The following is a 15,507-nucleotide window of genomic DNA, read 5'->3' on the forward strand; positions in this document are numbered from 1 at the left end:
GTTTGTTCTTTGGGAGTGTGAATTGAAAGCAATTTTAAAGCAAACAAATATTTTGGAAGGATTAATTTGGAGGCATTGTTCAGAATAAACTAGGAATGCAAGATACAAGAGAGAAGTAAAAAAGCTGTTCACATATAGAGACTTAAAGGGTCTAAACTGATTAGTTCAATATTCCTTTAGTCAAATTGCTTGGTTGTATATAGTATAGTATTTCAGGACATTCTTTCAGTTTCTTTTCTCATGGTTTTCCTTTTTTTTTTTTTTTTTTAAGACAGGGTCTTTCTCTGTCACCCAGGCTAGACCAGGCTAGAGAGCAGTAGTCCATCACTGCTCACCGAAGCCTCGACCTCCTGAGCTCAAGTGATTCTCCCACATCAGTTCCCCATGTAACTAGGACTATGGGTGAATGCCACCACGCCTGGCTAATTTTTGTACTTTTTTGTAGAGACAGGATTTAACCCTGTTGCCCAGGCTGGTCTCATGGTTTCGAACTCCTGAGCTCAAGCAATCCACCCACCTCAGCTTCCCAAAGTGCTAGGATTACAGGCCACCACACCCAGCCTTGATTCTATACCTTATTCATACAGGCAGGTCAAAACGCAATAAAAATGAATCGTAACCTCTCTTTCTTTTCGTCATTTGTCCTGGTCCTTCTTACCTGTTCCTTCAAGTACTTTGTTCTTCTATTACTTGTGTGGTTCCTGCGTCTACTGTTATCTAATCTGTTTATCACAGACTTTGGAGCCAAGCAGTTTCCAGGGTAGAAAATGAAACCAAAGCCAGGCAAAAGATGCAACTAAATCATCAACGTCAAGAGGCCAAGCTGAGCAAGAGATCCCAGGTATACCAGGAAACAGGCCAAGAATCTGAGAAATCAGAACATTTATTTGTTGCTCCATTATCCATATAACTGATGTAACAAAGAACCTATACAGCTCTGTAGACTGAATTAGGATCCGGGTGTGCAAATAGGCATAGCTTTATGTAGCCTACACACTATGGGAGAGGCAGGCACCAATAAAATCATTATAAAATTGCACCTAGGGTAAATGCTACACAGGCAATGTCCCCAGGGATGTAAGAGAAAGACTTGACCTGGTCAGGGAGGTCACAAAAGATTTCCCTGAGGAAGGAATGACTGAATTGAGAAGGATCATTGACTAGTGTTGAAATAGAGGGCAAGCTAGGTAGTGTCTGGAGTAGTTTCCTATGTCCCAGATGTTTCCTATAGGACCTGGTGGAAGATCTGGTTGGAGGTGTGATTGGAAGTACCTAGAGCCCTAAGATGCTCTATATCTAGATCTGAACTCTCTTGTCTGCTCTTCTTCCCTTGGACTTCTACTTCCTGGAATAGCAAACCAGGACTTGTCCTGACTGTGGCCTTTCCAAATCTTGGTGGCTTTGAGAGGACACCAAACAAGGAACAAGGCCAGGGAACCCAGCTCCATGTATCTAGATCTCACCCCACTGGTGAGTGACCTGTCTGTCCAGATATTCTTTCTACCTGGCTTAGCCCTTCCATGGGAGGGATTATACACATTTTGCTTTTGATCCATCTCTTGTAACTCTTCCACTTATCTCACAGTCCTCTCCTGTGTTTTCACTGTGAGGCTTGGCTAAGGTCTGTACTTCACTGATATCCCTTAGGTATTGTCTCTTCTAATATTTTCCTTAGTTGTGAGCAGATCCCATACTCTACCGACTGCTAAAGAATAAGCAGCAAACAGGGACAGAGTCTATTTGAAACACATGGGCATTGAGATGCATGATCTTTTCTCCGATGCACTGTCTGGCAACTAGGCAAGAACAGCAAGCAGCCACGAAATGAAAATAGTTAGTGTTCCTTTTACTCAGGAATAAACAGAGCCTCCCTGTCTTCTCTTGTCAATGTTGACATCTGCAGCTGTCAGTGAACATCCCCCAATGCCTTGCTGAACATGAGAGGAGAGGAGTGTCTCAGGGCTTGGCTTAATCTCAGAATTTTGTTCTTCCTGCCCTTGTTCCTTCACCATCAGGTTATGCGTATCCCCAATACTACCCTTCTCCCTCTTCCTAAGTTACAGCGCCTGTGGCTGCTCACTCTCCCCATCTCCTTACCAGGGCTTTAGCTGTCTTCTCACATTCACCACTCACCTGTACTGATAAACCCACTCATCCACACAGCACCCAACACACAAGGAGGCGACATGGAACCCAAGACTTTTGGCAAGTCAGTAGCAGAGCTGGGACTAACTTAGAACATTGGTCTTCTCAATCGTGGCTCTATGCTCTTTTTACTAAATCATGTTTGCTTTTGTTTGGTTTTCAAAAAGGATATTTTAGCCAAGAAACACGTGCTGGATATGTTCCATTTTCCTATCTGGAAAGGTCCTCCATCCCCCAGGGAACTATGTGCAGCCTCCACATTTGTTCTTGTCCTTTGGCTTCCTGTTAAGTTCAGCCAATGGGAAGCCCTGGAAGGAGACAAAAGGGTGAGAAGATGACGAGATGCGGTAGCTGTATCCCTGGTCCCTTGTTGCTGGGCCAGGGGTTTTAGTCACTGTGTTCCTCCACCCAAGGCTTTGATTCCTGTTCAGTGTCTCTCTCCTACACCTTCCGTTGTACTCTGATAACCACTCTCTCCCCTGACCCTATCAGATCTAAGGATGATGATGGCTCCCAGCTATTGCTAGCTCTTAAATGTTTTCCTATCCCTTGTTGATATCTTAACTCTTCCACCTCTTTGTAAATAGTCATTTTATTAAATTTTCTTCAGTTGCCCACTTCAGGGTGCCCTCTCTTTCCTGCGAAAACTAAGAGTGAGACAGAAGGTTGTGAAGGAGCCTTCTGAAGTTAATTCCTATCAGCTACAGGCATCTGTTCCCTGAACTTCTTTGCTGTCCTCAAGTTTGCTAACGGGTTTATTGCATATCATGTAAAATATGCTTACTGTGGTGGAGCTCCTGAGAGATGAGCAGTACCCATAGAATTCCATCTTCCCCAACACTGGCATGCCCCATAGAGTCTCTTGTGGGATTTGTACCAACTTCAAGGAGAAAACACCCTCTACACACATAAAGAAACAGGATGGGCATTCATGGATGGGATCCTTACTTCAGGGTAACAGAAAATTGATGGATTAGTGAAGAAAGACCCTCCTTGACCAGTCTTTGGGAAGACCAATATTGGTCCTGTACCTAAAATTGCACACAAACCCTTTCGTTTTAATGATTAACTCTGCATTATAAAAAATGGTACTTGGCACTGAACTGGAAGTGTTCGTTTTTTTTGTGGTTAGCCTGAGGCCATGGAAACTGCAGGGTCTCTTTCAGGGAGGTTTCCATGATATGTAATTCCAGGGCCCCTCCCACTGCAACAGTAAACACCCTTGAAAGGTCCTAAAGGAATGTTCCCATTGACCACCTGGAGATCTCGGAAAATCTGTGGGAGGCTCCTAGGCATACTGGTTTCAGGGTCTTTACATTACCATCATCCAGGACCACAGGACCACATCTTCCTCCTCCCCACACTGTCAGAACTGCCTGAAAAATATCAGTGGGGTAGACGCAGTGGCTCACACCTGTAATTTCAGCACATTGGGAGGCCAAGGCAGGTGGATCACCTGAGGTCAGGAGTTCAAGACCAATCTGGCCAACATGGTGAAACCCCGTCTCTACTAAAAATACAAAAATTAGCCAGGCACTGTGGTGGCCGCCTGTAATCCCAGCTACTCAGGAGGCTGAGGCAGGAGAATCACTTGAACCCAGGAGGCAGAGGTTGCAGTGAACCAAGATCACACCACTGCACTCTAGCCTAGGTGACAGAGTGAGACTCCCTCTCAAAAAAAAAAAAGTGTCAGTGAATGTGACTCCAAGCCAGAGGGCTCACCTAAGCAGAAAGCCTCGGCAAGGTCAGTTTGCCATGATCATGGCTCACTCTGAAAAGACTGCTGCAGGGCCATCACCTGGTTTAGCCATTCTGGCCCAGATAATGCCATTGTTATTGTTATTCTCTGTAAAGCTATTTTAGCTTCCCCAAACTTTTCCAAATCCTCTATTTCCTTAGATCCACCTTGCAAATCTATACTCTTGGCAGGATAACTACTGTTATCCTGTTTTTACAGAGTGATGAGGAAACTGAGATCATGATTTAAGTTCTCAGAGCTAGCTGTTGGCAGGACTGGAATTAGAAATCAGATCTTCCTATGTTCCCTGCCTTCCCACACTCCCTCCTTTTCACTCCATTACCTTTCATTCATGATGTCTGCATGCACAGTTTATCAGTTTTCTTATTGACAGTGTTTCTAACAATATGTTAATGGTGTTCTTATTCTTGCTACTATCATATGAAATTCAAATAAATTGTGTATCAAAAAATTTCATTCATTAAGTTAAAATTTTTATTTACAATGCATTTTACCATTGCAAGTTTGAAAATATTGTGGTTAGACTTTCAAAGTGGCCCACAAAACCCATACACTGTAAAGGTAGTACTAGCAGTAGTACTGCAATCTACTTTCCTAGCCTACAGCATGCATCTCTGCAAGTCCGTGGCCCTGCTGAACTTGAAGCTTCCCAGAGGGAACCATAAGTTCACTGAAGATTAAGTATCTCCATGTCACAGTGTCAGCAGGGGGCCCCACAGCACCTTTCACAAGGACTGGTTTCTGCTAAATCAAGTATCATAGGTAGATAACCAACATCCCTAAGTAAAATCCAAGCTTCTTGATTTGAAACCCTCCTACTCACAAAGCTGTGCATATCATGTGTCCTGGCACTAAATTAGCAAGGAATGAAGAAGCTTCATTGCTGTTGATTGTACTTCCCTTCTGTGATAGGGCATGTTGAAAGAGCTGTCACCTTCTCTAAAGATGCTCACTGAGTGCAGAAGATAATATTGCTGAGCTGTGGCAGGGAAAGAAAGAAGGTATTTCCATTTAGCACTGGTTTTCTTTTCATTTCAGGGATGGTCATCATTAGAGAGGTGAAGTTCAGACATAAGCTCCACACACTCCTAAGTGTTCACAACCTACATGGAATCTCAAGAGCTGGGAAGAGACCCAGCCAATCCTCTCTATACATCTGCACTAAAATACAAAAACAGCTCTTCGGCATTCTTTGATACCAATAACATAACCAACACTGTCCTAAGCCCTGAAATATAGATAAAGGAGGTTCAGTCTGTGTCCTTGAAGAGAGTGGTTTTGAGATGGGGCATCAGATAGAAAAATATAATAAAGAGAAAATAATTGCTATTTTTAACCAAACCTGCCTTCCAAGGTCATTACCTGGAAATGCACTACTCCTTGTTTTTCCTTCTGAGTGCTTCAATTGATTTGCTTGAGTAAAGCTGGACACAGATTAGAGATGAGCAAAAGGAGAAAGGCAGAAATAAACATAAGAAGGTGAAAATAAATTAGATTTCTTGGAGCTAATCCCAGAGGGAATAGGTGAGGCAGAGACAAGAGAGTCAGGGACAGAGAGAACCACTAGCGTGGCTGGTGCTGGACCTGGAGCACAACTTGGGAGGCAACTTTGGAAGCATCTCAGGGTAAAGAGGCAGAGGCTTTAGAACTGAGATGTTCAGTGTCCACTTTGAAATTGTTCGCATTGCTGCAGCAAACTGCCTCCCTACCTCCTTCCAGTAAAATTTACTCTGCAAAGATTGCCTTGTATGAGTAGGGGTTTTGAAAACACAGAGGAAAGGCCTGCATTGCCTCCTGTCTGGGCTGAGGCCGTGCAGCACTGATTCTGGCACACACAGTACAGTGACAACCCACAAGCCAAGGATGCAGCCCACAGAGCTCAGTGTGATTCAGTCTGCAGAAAACCTCGGGACAATGGGGTATGGTTATCAACTCACACCAAACACAGAACTGGAGGTTCAAGAAGATTTTCTGAGTCCTAAATGAGAAAGTAACCCTTGTTGTCTATGCTTCTTTAAAAAGAATAAAATAAAATATTTCATATTAGAGTTTAGGACATAATATTACTACCATATTTAATCAAGAAACTAAAGCAACAAAAGAAGTGAAGTGGGGTTGGGAAGGGCTTCACAGAGAGGGGAAAATTAAAGCAGGGTCTTGGAAGATGGGTAGCATTTCACCAGTCTGAGAAAAGATGGCGGGAGAAAGGAACAGGGAAGGGTATTTTAGGTAGAGCTAAGTGCTTATGTCAGAGTTTCTCTGAGACTGACACCACTGACACGTTGGGCTAAATAATTCATTATTTAGTGAAAAGTCCTGTGCATCGCAGAATGTTTAGCAGAATACCTGACCTCTATTTTCAGTAGCACACACCTGTCCAGTTGTGACAAACAAAAATGTCTCCAAACATTGCCAAACCAGATGACCCCTGAAGAATAGAGCAAATGGCATGTTTGGGGGATAGAAGTCAGTGAAGTTGAAACCCACTGTTCATAGACCATACTGGCCAAAGATAAGGTTGGCAAGTAAGTTATGACCAGGTAGTGGAAGGAGGCTAAATGCTTGCCATGGAATTGCCATAATTCTCTAAGTCCTGGCAATTCAGATGTGAATTTTAAGCAGAAATGACACAGTCCAGCCAGGAATCATATGGATAATGACTTAGAGGGGCAGATAATTTAATTAGACAATTGCTATGTCCTGTAAGAAAGCAAACACATCTACCTTGCTTCCTTGTCACTTTGGTCTGCAAAATGGTCCATGATTCTCCATGACTATTACCCTAAGAAATTTCTCTTAGGCCCAGCCAAACTTTCCCAGCCTTGACTCTGCACTAGTAGCTTGTTCCGAAGTCTGAGAACACCTGTAACTTTGCCCCCTTTATTTTAGCAATCATCCTTGAAGCAGCCAGAAGCTTACACCCAGAAGCCCTTTCAGCTATTTGTTGTGTTGTTGCTAATGGAGCTGAGGTCTAACAGGGGTTTCCAGAGCGTGTTGATTAGCTATCTGCTACCAGGGTACCCAGGGACACAGTGTGCGTAGGGGCCTGCTCAGCTTAGGAACCAACAGTCAGAACTGGTAGTTATTTAAAGCCTCCAACAGTAGTGTCAATGTGGCTTTGGCATTTTTTTAAGGTGCTTTAAGGGGTCAGGAGTAATGGCTGGCTGATTCTTATACTTTGCCTTGCTAATTTGGGATTTGGGCTGCAATTATAAACAGCCATTGCAACATCACCAGATTCCTAGGCACAAAAGGGGTGACAGAAACTCTGCTTTGGGTCTGTTCAAGATTTTGACAATTGAATTTTCTCCCTTGGGAATGAGACCCTATGGGTAGTAGGCTCAGAACTCCTAACACATTTGAAGCAAATAAAATGTTCCTTGATTGCAAAGAATACTTGTGTTCAACAAATATCTACTGAATACTTACCATGGTCCAAGCTATGAAGAGAGCTTACTAAAAATTGCATGCTGTTAAGAGTTTACAAAGATAATCACCTCCAAATATGGCCCCCAAAGGAGTCCATTCCTTCATTTACCCATTAAGTGAATTAATCAGTTATATGTGGAGCACATCTTCTGTGCAGGCACTGTAATCCTATACCTAGAGAAGCTTATAGGCTGGATTAATAAACCTAGAGGCAAAAAAAAAGAGCTATTATACAACAAAGTAATGATCATAATGGATCTGTCTCTTATGTGTGGTGAATAGACAGGTCATAGAGTTGAAGTTCTTAAGCTCTTCTTTAGAATCAAGAACAGCTTTCCAACATGATTGGCTCACTAAAAGCTGAGAGCAGGTCTGTTTTTGTATACCACTGTATTTCTGGCGCTTTGTATAGTGGCTCTCACACAGGGGACACTCAAATATCTGTTAAATAATTGAATTAATTAATAAAGTAGTGATTATGCCGACATTTGAAGGATCCAGATGATCTTGGCACAAAGAAATAGTATGCTCAATTCTAAAGTCCTTCTGAATCATCCGGTGACCTGAATCATCTAATGGTCTAATGCCAAGAACCCTAATTTCTCTAATATGCTCAGATTAAAGTTGAACTGTCAAGATACTCATGAGAGTGAATGCCTTTGAAATAATGCCTTAAGGCAACAAGTTTGTCATTTTGATCTTATTGTAAATCAAAGGAACGTTTTTCCTTGATTATCTTGTCCTTCAGAAATGGAGCGGGAAAAACATGAATATAACTTCTTAATGTTCTGGAAAATACAAAATGGAACTCAAAAGTCTCGGCATTGTTCCCTTGGTTTAGAACCATCAGAACCCTTAAGTTCTTTCACAACAAAACTCCATTCAAAATATAAGATACTCCCATCCTAATCCTTGTTGTGGAGAAAGTGCTAATGTAGTGAAAGCATACTGGACTAGGAATTACGAAGCTGTAAAGATTCTTGCTTTTAACCCCAGGAAATCTCTTTCTTCTTGGTGCTTTAGCTTCCTTCTCTACCCTGTCTCAATATCGTGGTCACAGTGAAGGTCACCTGAGATCAGAGCAATGAATGTTTTGCAGAAGATCAAATGCTTTACAAATGCAACTCAACCCAACAAAAAAAAAAAAAAAAATTTTTTTTTTTTGAGACAGAGTCTTGCTCTGTCACCCAGCTGGAGTGCAGTGGTACAATCTCAGCTGCAACCTACACCACCCGGGTTCAAGCAATTCCCCTGCCTCAGCCTCCTAAGTAGCTGGGACGACAGGCGCACGTCACTATGCTCGCATAATTTTTTGTATTTTTTGGTAGAGATGGGGTTTCACCAAGTTGGCCAGGATGGTCTCAATCTCCTGATGTTGTGATCTGCCCACCTCAGCCTCCCAAAGTGCTGGCATTACAGGCAGCATGAGCCACCATGTTTTTGAAACAGGGTCTCATTTTGTTGCTCAGGCTGGAGTGCAGTGACACAATCATAGCTCACTGCAGCCCTGAAGTCCTGGGCTCAAGGGATCCTCCCATTTCAGGTTCCCAAGTAGCTGGGACTATACACTACCACACCCAAATTTGTTTTTTTAGAGACAGAGTCTTGCTATGTTGCCCAGGCAGGTATCAAACTCCTGGCCTCAAGGAATTCACCCATCTTGGCCATCCAAACCAACAAATATTTATTAAGCCCTACACTGGACTCTTTAAGAAGGAGCAATGAGAAGAACTAGACTCCATCCTAGCTAGCTTACAAGCTATTTGGAAAGACATGCATGAAAATATGTATCTATAATACCTGGCAGAGCTGGATAAGTCCCATAATTCTGAAAGGCTATTGAAAATCTTCAGTGAGACTGATGAAAGACCCAAACAGATCAGATTTAAAATACTTTCTGGAATTCAATTCTCTATTGCTGCATAATAAATTACTGCAAATTCAGCTACTTAACCACTAGTAATGTCATAATTTTTGTAGGTCAGCAGCCCAGCACAACATAACCAGCTTCTCTGCTCAGGGCCTCACAGGCTGAAATCACTGTATCATCTGGGCTACATTTTCATCTGGATTTCATGATCCTCTGACTCACATGGTTGTTGGCAGAATTCAGTTGCTTCATTCTTGCTATCAGTGGCTGTTTCTCTCAGCTGTTAGAGGCTGCTAGAGATCTCCATCAGATCCTTACTACGTGGGCGTCTCCATCTTTAAGGTATCATATGAAATCTAGACACAAATCTAAATATGGCTAGGCAGATTCTTTCTTTACATAGTTCATATATTTTTCTGCTTGTGATTATCTGAGATCTTAAGGAACTGAAATACCTCAAGAATTACAGAGCTGTTATCTAGATGAGCTAATATCAGTGTGAGTTATTCAAACTTGATGTTATCCAGAGAGAATCATCCAACCTAGTCCAACTTCTTCCCCATCTTTTTCACATCGTGCTAAACGTGAAAAATGACGACATGTGTAGAAACACACTAAAGTAGTTAGATAAGGCTGCTTACAGGAGGAGAACACTGCCTCAGGGGCTCTGTCCATTTCAGACCAGCCTCTTAACAGCTGAGGAAGGTGGTGTGTCTACATATCCCTAGCTCATTGTACATATAAACACATGAGGTAGGAAACTCTCCTTGACCCAATAGGGAGTGCTTAATCAGCAACTGAGCATCATCAGATGTTCCGTTTAATAGCATTTACCGAGTATTTATTATGTGTCAAGTACTGAGTCTGGGTGCCAGAAACACAGAGGTGAATAAAACCTGTCATCGCCCTTAAATAACTTGCAGTCCAATTTAAGAATACATATACTCCATTATTAGGATAGAAAACCTTATTTAAAATTTTTTGGAGAAAACTAATTGGCTGATTATAGCTACTCAAAGTACTAGTTGAGAAGGATTGTTAAGGATATTCACCAGTAGACAGAGCTGTGAAGCTTTCAGGTACAGATAAGAAAATACTGTGATTACTTAACAATTTTTGCCATGTGAGGAAATAGGGAGAAGCATAAGCACGAAAGCCACGTACCTGCCAATTCCATTCCTTTAACTGCAGTAAGTGATATTAAAAGCCCATTATAGGTTTTACTTTCAATTGTCACATATTATTTATATAATTGTTGTGTTTTCATTATCCTCCCTAGTAATTACCATTGTGTTTAGTAATCAACACCACTGATTTACGCAAGTTACTTTCAAGTCAATCACTCTAGCACTTAAAAACAATAGCTTTGAATGGAGTTATTTCCTGGGAGAATGTTAAATGTTTCCGAGTTCAGATATCCAAGGAAAGGCGGCTCCCTGCGTGTAAGGGAAGAGAATGAAAAGTTTTCTGGCAGCTGGACCAAGATAAAGTGTTCAAATAAGTGCTATAGTTGGTAGGGAGTGAATGGGAGTAACTTGCCGTTTCCTGCCTGAAAGTGCACTGTTGGATGCATTCAGCTGCCTAACGCAGCAAGCTTTTAATTGCTGATATAAATCCTGATAGGGTCCCTCAAGGGATCAGAAATAACCTTTAGCCATTCTGTCTGCAAACAATAGCAAGCCTGCAAAGGAAAGGTAGCTGGTGCAAGTGGTTGGGAACTCCGCTATGTCCAATTTATTGTGTAAGTTTCACACCCCTGAGCTGGCTGCCCACAGATCTGGATTCCAATCCAAGATTTTTAACTTACAAAGACAGACTTTTTATAAAGTCTCATGTCTCAGCAGACTAAAGGCTGAACCTAAATCATGGAAAGGAATGAAAAGAAAAATTAGACATGGTAGTGGACAGGGCTGTGTTCTTACACTGTAACTGAAGAAGAGGAAGAGGGAGAAAATAATGCACTGCTTACTTAGTGTATACTTTGTACCAGGTACTTAGTTCTTATTCTAAATGCAAAGGGGTCAAACTTTTAAGTTCAGATAGCTTTTGAGGACACTCTCAAACACAGGCCAGGAAAGAGACATGGCATCTGTTCACAGCTGTGAAATAAGGACTCTACAAGGAAGTTATCAGATGCACCATCTGAGAAGGGACTCAAGTCAGAAACAAAAAGATCATATGAAATCTAGACACAAATCTAAATATGGTTAGGCACAAAAGCAAGTTCAGGTTTGCAGATTAAAATGGCAGGGAGCCATGAAAGTTCTTGCCAGATCTTTCTCTCACCCTCCTAAATCTGACTCCTAGAATCCCAGGCAAGACTAGAAGTGGCCTCCCCATCCTCATGTGCTCATGAGAGAAATTCAATAGGTATTTGGCCCTATCATTGCAAAAGCTTTACAATGAGGCTGTAACTTTCTCAAGGGGAATGATGAAATGAATGAATACATAGGCGTGTCTCACGAACAAGGTCAAACTTACTGTCCCATCGCATTTGACCTGGGGCGGTTGATATTTCCTCTATTAAAATCTTGGTAAAGATTGAATTTATTTTCTTCCTGAGGGAATAATCCCTAAAAATAAAAACAACAACAAAAGGCAAACCACTTTTAGAAGAAGAGGAATGTGTGGGAAGAAGACTGTGAGAGCTATGTTTCTTTGGAGTTGATCCTCTTCTGCTTTAGCCGGGCACTCATAAAGTTGCCTTTCATCTCAAATATGAAAAAATAGAAAGCTCACCCCATCTATCATCAGTTCCAGGGAGGCATGTGTTTATGAAAAGAGTTTATTAACTGGATGTAACTAGACTTTCCAGAAGAAGATATGGTTTTCTCAATTTAGGAACTCTCAGTTCACTTATAGCCTAATTAGATGAAATCTCTGATATGAATTTTGGCAAACAGAAACTCTAACTCTCCATGGGACAGAGATTCAACCTATTACTCCACCTTTGAAAATACAATAAAAACATCTCTTTCCTTGGGCACAGGAATTTGCAAGGTACAAATGCCTTGATCACTTCCATCAAGTATAACACTCAGTATAATCCCCATGATACAAAATAAGTAAACTGGGGTTCTTTCAGGCTAAATGATTATGCAAGGTCACTTAAAGCTAGAACTTTAATTCAGTTCTTCAGACACTGCTATGGTCTAAATATTTTGTGCCCCACCAAAATTTAATGTTGAAATCCTAATCCCCAGTGATAGTATTAAGGAGTAGGGTCTTTGGGAAGTGAGTAGGTCATGAAAGCTCTGTCCTCATGAAAGAAATGAGTGCATTTATGAAAGAGGCCTGGGGGAGTTTGCCCCCTTTTCCACCACTTGAGGACACAAAATGCCCTGTCTATGAGGATAAAGACTCTCACCAAACACCGAATCTGCTGGTGCCTTTCTTCATCTTAGACGTTCCAGCCTCTAGAACTGTGAGGAATAGATTGCTGTTGTTTGTCAGTTACTCAGTATTTCGTTATGGGAGCCCAAACAAAGACAGACAGACCCCAAGTCTGGAGCTCTTTCCACCACATCAGAGAGATCTGCAGAAATGTCTAGCATCCCATCTGTCCTCTCCCTGGGAACACAACCAATTAATAAAATCAGTATCTTTGCCATTCGCTATTTGTGCTAAATAAAATGGAACTTGGTCCTTTCCATTGAAAATTAAGTATGATTGAAGAGCTGATTTCCGTTTAACTGCAAGCAGAAAGAGAAAAGATGGACTTCATCTACAGCTACACGATTTTCAAACTGTAAGGCAAAGAAGGTTGAATATAGATTATGAGCATGCAGAGAGAGCATGGTGGTTGGAAAGATTTGTGGTGAGTAAATCCACAGAATGTGGCATCTTGCAAATGGAATACTTTTGCTCTTCAGGTCCTAAGGTCTTATACAATCACACAGATGCTGTCAGGTGCCATTTAGGTACTTTCCGTTATTATAGTAATTTGGGTTCACAACAGTCAGTCAACTTGGGTGGACACAGGCCCAACTGGGTGTCCTCTCTTACTCTTGGGCTTTGGAAGGCTAAGACCAAATGACTTTGGAAACCACAGGCAATTGTGAACAGTCTCCTCGGAGGATGCAGGCCAAGGAGCCAGGCCTTGGACACGAAGGGAAAATGGGAAGATGGAGCCAACATCCAGCTGGGATGGGGTATCCTATGGAAATCTTCACTTGCCCTATGGCTTGCTAAGTACAGGCCCACACCTTGTAGGACTCCAGGAGTTCTCCCAGAGAGCCCAAGTCTTACTGGTAGTAACAGAACTCTCAGACTACTGGGAACAGATACAGGTAAGTTATGTGTTTCCCTCCTCCCTGGGGTACGTAGGGATAGTCCCAAATGACCACTTACATCTCTGATATTTTGCCTGAGAGACCGAAGAATATATTTTCTCCCCAGTGGCAACAAACCTAGGAAACAGAACTCAGATATACACATCAAACCATCCCTCCTTTTAGTTGCCAGTATTATCTAGACACTGATAACTCCACAATGCTTACCTTCAGTCCAGACCCTTTTTCAGCACTCTAGACAAGGGGTCAGCAAACTTTTTCTGTAAAGGGTCACAATGTTTTAAAAAATATAAGAAGCATTCTTAAACAGACTCTGGACCTGTTGGCCCTCTGGCCATAGCTTGCCAACCACTGCTCCAGATCTCCTCCACCCCATTCCTCATTCCTCCCTCTCCTCCCTAGCTCATCTGCTTCCACCATCTGGCACTTTTCTTTTATTTTCCTCAATAGCAGTAAATCTTCAAATCTGAAAGCAGCATGATTTTTAGAGGCAACGCATGTCATACCAGGATACGCTAAATAAAGTTGAGTGGTTGTATTAGTCATCTGTTGCTGTGAAGCAAATTACCCAAAATTTTGTGGCTGAAAATAAGAACAAACATTTATCATTATCATCCCTCACAGTTTCTGTGGGTCAAGGATCCGGAACTAACTTAGCTGAGCAGGTCTGTCTCAGGGTCTCCCAGGAGAGCACTGTCAAAATATTGAGCAGGTTGGCAAGCATATCCTGAAATGTATATGGAAATGCAAAACACCTAGAATATAAAAAACATTTGAAAACAAAGGAATTTCCCATCCTAATTTCCAAGCTTAGTTTAATAAAGCTATAATTATCAGGAACAATGTGGCACTGTTCCATAAATAAATCCTTACATTTATGGCCAAATCGTTTTTGACAAGGGAGCAAGGCACTTCATTTGGGAAAGGGTAGTTCAAAAATGGTGCTGACATTATAGAGTGACCATAGTTAGCAATATTATATTATAAAGTTTCAAATAGCTAAAAGGAGGATATTGAATGTTCCCAACACAAAGAAGTGGTAAATGTCTGAGATGCTGTGTATGCTAATTAACCTTATCTGATCACTATACATTATATACATCTCAACATCACTGTGTGGCCCAAATATGTGCAAATATTATATGGCAATTTTAAAAATAAAAAAATTAAAAAAAATTTAAAGTGGTGCCAAGGAAATTGAACTTAGACCCCACCTTATACAATAAACCTTACACAATACACAAAAATTAACTCAAAATGGATCATGGATTTAAATGTAAGTGCTAAAGCACTAAAATGTTTAGGAGGAAACATTCAAGATCTTAGGTTAAGCAAATAATTCATAGCTACAACACTAAAAACACAGTCCACAAAAGAAGACAGAAGTATAAATTGGACCTCATTAAAATTTAAAACATTGGCACTTCAAATGACACTGCTCAGAAAATAAAAAGGCAAGCAACAGACTAAGTGGAAAATATTTGCAAAACACTTATCTGATAAAGGACTTGCATCAAGAATTTACAAAGAACACTTAGAACTCAACAATAAAGACAAACAACCCAATCACAAAACAGATAAAATATATAAACAGACATTTCACCAAAGAAGATCTATGAATAGCTAATAAGTACATGAAAAGATGTTCAACATCATCAGGAAAATGCAAACCACAGCAAGGTACCATTTCACAGTCACTAAATAGCTATGGTAAGTTAGACAAATCATAATAAATGTTGGTAAGAATGTGGAGAAATAGAAAGACTCGTAGACTGTTGGTGGGAATGTAAAATGATACAGCACCACTGTTGAAAACAGTTTTGCAGTTCTTCAAGTGGATAAACATAGTTATATTCAGAAAACACGTGCAGAAAAAGACTTGCATGTGAAAACTCTTGAGAGCAAAAAAGTAAAAAACAACCCAAATATCATCAACTGATAAAATAAAATGTGATATATTCACATGATTGAATGCTATTCAGCAAAGAAAGAAACAAAGTACTAATAAGCAC

The 15,507-nt window shown here is 41.1% G+C and overlaps 1 long non-coding RNA gene across 1 annotated transcript in view; it reads right to left on the reverse strand.

Annotated features, from left to right (window-relative positions):
- Positions 1–867: 867 nt before the first annotated feature.
- Positions 868–15,507, reverse strand: part of LOC144582876 (uncharacterized) — a 128,725-nt gene continuing 114,085 nt past the window's right edge. Inside the window, exon 2 of the long non-coding RNA XR_013536399.1 lies at positions 868–2,453. This is a non-coding gene — a long non-coding RNA (uncharacterized LOC144582876). The remainder of the gene's footprint in view (positions 2,454–15,507) is intronic.

The sequence above is a fragment of the Callithrix jacchus genome, chromosome 5 (genome assembly GCF_049354715.1).
Source record: "Callithrix jacchus isolate 240 chromosome 5, calJac240_pri, whole genome shotgun sequence".
NCBI lineage: Eukaryota > Metazoa > Chordata > Mammalia > Primates > Cebidae > Callithrix > Callithrix jacchus.